The sequence below is a fragment of the Eurypyga helias genome, unplaced genomic scaffold (genome assembly GCF_000690775.1).
Source record: "Eurypyga helias isolate BGI_N326 unplaced genomic scaffold, ASM69077v1 scaffold31298, whole genome shotgun sequence".
In the NCBI taxonomy this organism is placed as follows: domain Eukaryota; kingdom Metazoa; phylum Chordata; class Aves; order Eurypygiformes; family Eurypygidae; genus Eurypyga; species Eurypyga helias.
Genome location: NW_010265461.1, coordinates 1 through 8,279, shown reverse-complemented (window position 1 = coordinate 8,279; position 8,279 = coordinate 1). Strand labels below are relative to the sequence as shown.

General features: G+C 50.7%; 1 non-coding gene across 1 annotated transcript; it reads left to right on the top strand.

Annotated features, from left to right (window-relative positions):
• Positions 1 to 5,292: 5,292 nt before the first annotated feature.
• On the top strand, positions 5,293 to 5,364 carry TRNAE-UUC. The gene has a single exon. It is a non-coding gene; the product is annotated as a tRNA-Glu (tRNA).
• The last annotated feature ends 2,915 nt before the right edge of the window (positions 5,365 to 8,279 follow it).

Genomic DNA, 8,279 nt, shown 5'->3' with positions numbered 1-8,279 from the left:
AAGCCGGCTGCGGAGGAGGGGCTCGCAAAAAGCCGCGACGGACAAACTGCGGAGGAGGCTCCCGAGGTACGGTCCCCCAGCAGTGCCGATGCGGCACAGGCGACCTTTTTCTCCGCTTGCAGGGCTTTAATAACTTCTCGCCAGGTCGTACCTATGTCCTGAGCGGTCTCATTACCGTCCAGAGTTTTATCCCACAGGGCATTGCCAACCTCCCGCCATTCTTCAACACTAAACACCAGCGTAGGGTCGCATAGATGTCCCTGCTCCCGAGCCCACTGACAAAGGGCAAATAGCTCCTCAGTAGAGACGGGTACCTCTCGCTTAGCGAGGAATTCCGTCAGTAGCTGCACTGCCGCTTCTGGTTCCATCTCTATGGCAAGATCGGCGGTCTTACCGGCACTCGGAGGGCAGCTGCACGGATTCCTCTTTAGTGCCTCACGGCCTTTCCTCCAGCTTCCATGGAAAGCAGGTTCTGCAGGGTCCCTGTTCAGGCGCCACTTGTTGGAGGCGGGCTTGACGGAATCACAAGACGACTCAACCTGAGTTAGGAGTGTGAATCGTTTATTTCCGCAATTCCGCGTGTTTATATAGTATTGTTAGTGGTCCGCCCGCTCAAGTGCCGCGCTGGCAATAGCTGATTGCTTAGTTCAGTTCACGTGCCTTAAAGCCTTTTGCCATTGGCTACGATTGTGCTTCCTGTTCCGTTTCACAAACCTCCACATCCTGCTGTTATATAACGTTCACTCTGGCTTGCGCGTCACTTCCCTGCTATTGTGGCTCCCAGGCTGCTGACAAGGCAGCAGGATGAGCTCTAGCAGGGGTTACTGTGCCTCAAAGCGAAGGAGAGCTCTGCCTTTGTAGAGAGGAGCTCCAAAGAGGGGAAGGGCATCAGGACCAGTGATTACGAGCCGTTAGAGGGGAGAGAAGGATGCAGTGGGTGAGATGGCTGAACTGAGCTGAGGGCACCTCATGCATCAGGTCCTGCTTCTCCTGTTGCTCTAAGTCTTGGTTCTGGTATCCACCTGGGTGAACCATGTCAGCTCTGTAAACGGGCACAAAACAGGAGTGAGTGGTGTCTTTCCAGGCTAGTAACCTGAACTAGCACAATGAAGGACCAGGCCAGCACTGGGATGAGGATGGGGAGCAGAGCCACACACCAGAACAAACTAGGAGGACAGAACAGGGGACAAAGGTGGAGATGGGAATGTCTCTTGTGGAGTCGGAAGTTGACTCTGCTATTCTGGGTAGTCTTTGTCCCAGAGCTAGGCATACATGGGAAGGGAAGTTCATCCTCCCAGGTCACTTTTCATGAACTGATCTCTGAGGCTGCTGGCAGTGAAGGTCATGAAAATGTCCACAGCAGAGGTTTGCCTGCCTTGCTTCAAAATTCCCGTGGGATGAAAACTCCCAAAAATAAGGTGTGTATGTGCCTGCCACCAGATCAGTTACAGGTTCCCAAGGGAATTCTACTCTGTCACAGCCCCTCACACCTCTTTGTGTCTGGCAAGAGCTCTTCTGCTTTCAGCCTATGTCCTCTAAGGATTTACTGATCAGTCCAAACACACAAGCTGGGCAATGATACTCTCTCCCCTGCCAGAGTTGTTATACACCAGAAAACATGAAACTCTGTGTGGGTCAGCTACATGAGTCCCACCATCAGCTGCCTTGAACTGGGGAACAGTTGCCCAGAACAGAGGACATTTTCCAAGGGGCGAGTGGCCAAGGCCGATGACACGAGACTGAGCTGGCACTGCCACGTGCACCCAAACAGCGCGGTGAGTGGTGCTGACGCAGCTGTCCCATCTCGCTGTAACTCCCTGCTCCCTCTCCCACTGGGCTGCAGGAGCTGCCTGACCCTCTGGCTCTGCTGTGGCCAGTATTTGTGCCAGACAATGTAATACCGTTGTAGGCACTTGCCAAGAACTGAGTTTATTTTTAGCCATAGACAGAACCTGTAATTCTTCAAGCTAATTTTGCAGTCTGATTTTTTTTTTCTTACAAGCCTTGACAAATTAATTGAATCATGATTTCTATAAGAAATCTGAAAATCCCACAGTCAGGACTCCAGAGTTAAAGACAGGTGGAGATTCATGAAGTCACCTACACCATTTCTCACCAGTGAAGAGGGTCTTCTGGGGATATTTCTTTCTGGCCTAGTTGTCTCCTGGGGCAGTCATTCAGACATCTATCTGAGATCTTGCCAGGGTGCTTTGCACTATAATCTGCCAAAGTTTTCTCAGTTTCATCACATTATTCCTGTTCTTAACCATCACCAAAAACTGTGCTCCATTTTGTTGCCTATAGGTGTCCCCAGCTGAAATATCTGCAGGTTGTTATTTCTCACTGTCTCTTTGCAGTGAAATAATACAGATTTGGCTTTTTAAAATTTAAACTTAATCCCTTTTGCCCTTGATAGTGCCTTGAGTTCTGCCTGCACACTGCCTCCTTGCTAATACATAGCAATAACAAGAACTCCTATAATGAGTACAAGAAGTGGCTTATGGCTCTTTAGTTTTTATCTTTCCTCATGCTGTCAAGGGTTTGAGGACCAGCCATGGTCCTGCTGACATCAGTGGGAATGACAGGTTCTTTGCTCTGCCACATAACCGCAGGGACAAGTGAAGTTTCTGAACCTGTGGTTTCCAGTGTTGCAGTCCCAAATGTCCCTGGTTGCATTTGCTACGCTGACTTTGGCAGGCAAGCTCAGGTCCCCTCAGCATCCAGGTATTCAGCTTTAGGCAAACCACTTTGAAAGCTGTTCTTTGCCAGTTTTTTAAACACCTTGGTTATGTACTCAGCAGACCAACTCAATGAACAGCTGCTTGTACTTTTGAGTACTGTGCACACAGGCTGGGTACTGACAACCTGAATGCTGTCCAAGTTCCTCCGTGGCCACCCTTTGTGAACAGCTGTTAGAGGCGAGAGGAAATGCTTGGGCTTACGCCTGAGCAGCGTCTCAGGCTCCACATGATGCAAACCCTGGGTAATACCCATGACAGCACATCTGTAGGAGGCCATGCTCAGCCCCACTGTGCCAAAGAGGTCCTGGGGGCAGCCCGGAGCCCAGACTGTTGGGCAGCTGGTAGGGATGAGATAGGTCTGAACCTGGGAAATCAATCTACAGCTTGGGGTCAGGATCAGGCCAGTGATGGTGACTGGGGTCAGACACAGACCAGTGACAGCAGTGCAGGTCTGTGGTGACAAGGCAGAGTCAAAGCCAGGCCAGACAACCAGTGTGCAGGTGAGGGCCAGAGAGACCCAGGGCTGGGCAGGGCCATAGGCGAGAGCACTGGAGACAAGCACACCTCCAGCACAGCTCAGGTGGGGGTGAGGACCCAGGGCTGATCTGGACTGGGACTCCTGGGTAGGGCTGGAGTACAAGCCACAGGTGAGGCTGGTCAGAGCTATAAGGGCTTGTTAGCACCCTTGGGGCCCTAAGAACAGCTTCATGGGCAGGTACAATGACCATGAGCATGGTCAATCCAAATAAAGCTAAAGGTCTGTCTCCACCAGTGTTCTGATCTCCAGAGGTGGTCAGTAAAGTGAGACCTTCCCCTTTTTCTCATGCACAATTCCTGGGCAAGCAGAGGTGGAGGGGTGTAGGTGCTGGCAGTGCTGCTCCTTCTATTGACACCTTTCCAGAGCTCCTAGAAGTGGAAGGAGCGATTGCCCAGTGCTGAGACTAGAAGAGAAGCAGGATAGGCAGGTTGATGCATGAGGGAAGTGCCAAGTCCTTAGGGAGCAAATTGCCCCTTAGCTCAGGGAGACGGACTACAATCATCTCCTGCTAAAAAAGCAGGGACCTCTGGCAGCCAGTCCCTCCCCACGTCCTTAGCACAGACCACAGCAACTTCACACAGGCCAGCGGGCTGCAGCTGGGATCCATGTGAGGAAACGGAACCCGCTCAGATTTACCTTATGCACTTACCATCAGATCCATTTGACACCTTGGATCCTATTTGGGATCTTCTCTGCTGGCATACAGACATGGTCTGCACCAGGTTCATGTTTTGAAGGGTATTTTATTTCTAATGTAGCATTTAAATAGCTTTATTTACCGTGCTTTGTAGGCATACCAGCCTATTTTCAGTATTTTTCCTTTTGGTGATATAAACCGTTCTGAGTCATTTTAGCAATCTCCATGTTACAAACATATTATCCTTTTGGCTTATTGATTTTTTTTTTTTTAAATAAGCTCTTTTGGGAGGAATTTCTTTGATGTAGTTGCTCTTTTAATGATACCAGGTTGAATACATTATACTCACTTTTACTCATCGCACTTCTAGTAGTGCAGTTCTGAATGAAGCCACTCACGCATCTCTGCACTAAACTCAGCCACTTCTTTTATGTTCTCCAACCAGCTGCTCCACAAATCAAGTTTGAGGTATCTAACATATAGCAACTGCATCATATGATGATGGCTGTTGTAACATTTACTCACTCAGGGTGGGGGTGATTGGAGACTCTTCATTATGATGATGTTTTCTGCCTTGGCAGCCTCTCTGATCTGCTAAATATGTCACTGTCACCACCACTGGTTTTTAAGGCTGTTCACTACATTAAGTCCTAACACTCCCCTTTGGCTATTTAGGTGTGAATTTTCTAACTAGAGATGCTCAGTGTTATATGTTGGAAGGTTAAAATCATTTAGGCACCTCGACTCTGAGGTTTCTTTGGCATCCAGCACCACTCCTCCATGAGTTCATGCTCCCATTTGTCATTTTCTTCTTCGCTTTTGTCAACCTACTTCCCCATCTTTTAACTAAGAGAATTTTAATGATTTAGGGAATGGTGACCCTAAATTTTGCGACCTTTTGCACATCAGTCTTCTTCACTCAGTGCAAAACCCCCCCGACTCCCTTCACTCGCAGTCCGTGTCCGTATCACCGTGACCCGCTCCCGGCCACCTGCCCGAGCTCGCTCTTGCCAGGGAGCTCCTCCTGGCACCCCGCGATCCCGAGAGTTAGTGACTTCATTCGGGCACGCCTGCGCGGCCGAGCGCCCCGGCGACCTTTTGCACATCAGTCTTCTTCACTCAGTGCAAAACCCCCCCGACTCCCTTCACTCGCAGTCCGTGTCCGTATCACCGTGACCCGCTCCCGGCCACCTGCCCGAGCTCGCTCTTGCCAGGGAGCTCCTCCTGGCACCCCGCGATCCCGAGAGTTAGTGACTTCATTCGGGCACGCCTGCGCGGCCGAGCGCCCCGGCAGAGGCTCCCTGCTGTACCGCTCCCCCCCGCCGGCAGCCTGGAAGCAGGCAGTAGGCGGCGCGGGAGACACAACTGGTATGTGGTCCCACATGGTCTAGCGGTTAGGATTCCTGGTTTTCACCCAGGCGGCCCGGGTTCGACTCCCGGTGTGGGAAAACCCTTACGTTTTGTTTTCAACCCATTTCCCCACCCCCCCACTTTTTCATTCGTTAATTCTGCGAGATCCCTTCCACCACCCGCGGCGCGGGGCTGCACGAATGACTCCCACCCGACGCTGGTAGCAGTCAGGTGTCGCTGTTGAGCCGGACACGACACGCACGGAATCGTGCACCAAAGCCAAAGGCCAAAATGGACCCTTTATTGTTTATACAAGCCCGTTTTATATCTTTCTTAAGAATGTGTGTCCCTACATGATTGGTTCACTCAAAGGACCAACAGTTCATGATAGGATGATCTCTTTTTTGTTCCATCGTCGTTAAGCTTCTCCTTACGGAGGCAGTACCTTGCTCTTGTTTACTCAGCTCTTCTCGGGACTTTCCAGACTCCTTAAGGGTACACGGTTATCTGCTCAAGGTTAATGTTAGCTTACATTCCAATCCCTCGGACCAGCTGAGGTTTCCCACAGTCAGGGGTGACGGAAAAACAGCAGCGGTGGCTGGTGTTCCTGCACAGCACTGCAAGAGCCCACGACCGGGAAAACTGCTGGGACATGCGCTAGTGAGAGCTGCCCCCTGGCCCTCCCGTCAGCTCCAGAGCAAAATCCAGGCAAGCACACAGCGACTGCACCAGCGGCCTCACGGTGCTGAAGGGCCAGGGCAGCCCTACAACACACTGGGGCTGGCACTGCCCTTGGACGCAGAGCTCGTGCGGCTGCCTGCCAGCCCAGCTCCCTTGTCAGCCACCCCAACCCTCCGCGTGTCGGGCTCATCCTTCGTCCCACGCTGCCCGGGCAGCAGGAGTGGAGAAAAAAAGGCATGTCCGTGCCCTCCTTCCAGAGCCTGGCTCCCTAGGCAAACGGTGGGAGAGAAGACCCTCGGGGAAACCCAGCTGGAGCCTAAGAACACATGGAGCCTGGCTCCCACGGCAAGGGAGCACGGCACACGGCACTGGTGGGAGCTGGCCCGGCCGGCTGGGAGCGGCGCTAAGCAGCAGCAGCGAGGGCAGCGGGGCATGCGGCCAGCGGCCTGCTGCGGCAAACCTGTTTTGTCTGTCAGAAAACTACGAATTTTGGTTACAACCAACCTCTACAAAAATGATTAGGTTGGAACTGACCTATTATGGTTGTGCTTTAAAAAAGTTTTAAACAGCTCAGTTTTCCTAAATGTCCCAAACTCAATTAAGTTGACCAGTGAAGTTTAGAAAGACTTGGAAACTCTGCAAGAGCTTCAGGATGTCTTTGGGCTATTAACAACAACTTTGTTAGAAATGACATTAACCAGTAACCTGGGAGTTTTGCGAGACAAGGTTTGTGTTTGGAAATCTATGGGCCTGAGTTCTTACACCTTATTTGGGTTACTTATTTCTACATGCACTAGCAAAACTGTCATTTCAGGAGGCAGTTTGATTAGAATTTCTCTTTACATTGTTTTTGATTTGTAAGACAAAAAAAACCCCAAACCTGAACCCCCCCAGCCACTACTGAGTATCTTGTGCCACAAACTCAATGTTATCTGCACTATAGCCACTACTGAGTATCTTGTGCCACTCAATGTTATCTGCACTACGTTGAACAATTGGCCAAAACTTGCTTTGTATTACTATATTTAAATACAAATGAGCCATTTTGTGGACTCCCAGAGGAAACAAAATGCTGTTAATGAGGCAAACAGATTTTGTTTCACAATACACTACTGACTTTCTGTGAGTTAAGCCATTCAGCTTCAAGGCTCCAGCGATCTGCAGGAGCTTGGGCCACAAGCAGCACCAGAATGCCAGGTCAGTGACAATTTAAGTCATACTTGGGACTATTATGGCTAAAAAGCTGTTGGGACAGTGGTGGTCCATTAAGGGATGTGTAGTTTCTGGTAGAAGGGTACAGCTGAAACACCTTCAGATGCTGCTACTTTTAAACTTAATGAATCCTGTTGAGCCCTCAGCCCAAGGGAGGAAGATCAGACCACAGATGCTGCTAAATTCTCATGTCAAGAAGAACCAGTCCTGAAGGAACACAAACAATTTCACCCCCCTGCCCAATATATGACCTAATCTGCTCTATCCCTTTCTCCCACAATAAAACAGCAAATCCTCAATGCTACCCCAGGCCATCATCCACCTGGGCCACAAGATAAAAGTATTTCAATGAGGTCAGCACATAAGATGCTCCCTTCATGCTCCCAGGCTCCAGCATCAGCAGCTCATGGACTTCCTGACCCAGACACACCTTACGCACATTCAGTGTTCGTCACAACAATTCAGTCCTTTTCACCTGTGAAAAGGCCTTTCCCCCTCTGGCATGAGATCCCCAACACGCGTCTCACTCAGCGCTACCACCCAGGATGTTGTGCTTATGCTGGAAATGTTGTCATAAGGGCCAACTGAGATCTCAAAAGGTGCTATTACAGCAGGTGTGAAGTTATCTGATATAACAGATTGAGGGGATATTTGGACACATTAAATGGCCTGTCTACACAGGATGGATTCTTGTTGTTCCAGTAACTGTGTAGCACAACAAGCATTTGAAGAGCTAACACAAAAACCATTTATGGTTACATGGTGCTCAAGGGAAAAAACCCAACACTTTCCATAGCAATACACCTAGCCTGGACAAAAAAGCCCAGTGTATGGCCAGGGCAGAGGCTGGGGCATACAACAAAATACGACCCAGGGAGAGTAGTTGCAACAGGCCTGCTAGAAGGCAAGAGAGCGTGACGGGGCTCCCCGCTTGTGGGGCTCTAGCCCCAGAATGCCCTGAAGGATCCTACACATGTCTGTGCCCCAGCCAAAAGAGGAAAGGTGGCTCCGAGGCTGCAGGCATGCCCCGCGAGGCCTGCAGGCTGCGGAACACCCATGCAGGGCCGCATTGGGCTCTTGCACCCCAGGGGCGCCCAGGCACCCGTACAGCTCCGGGGCC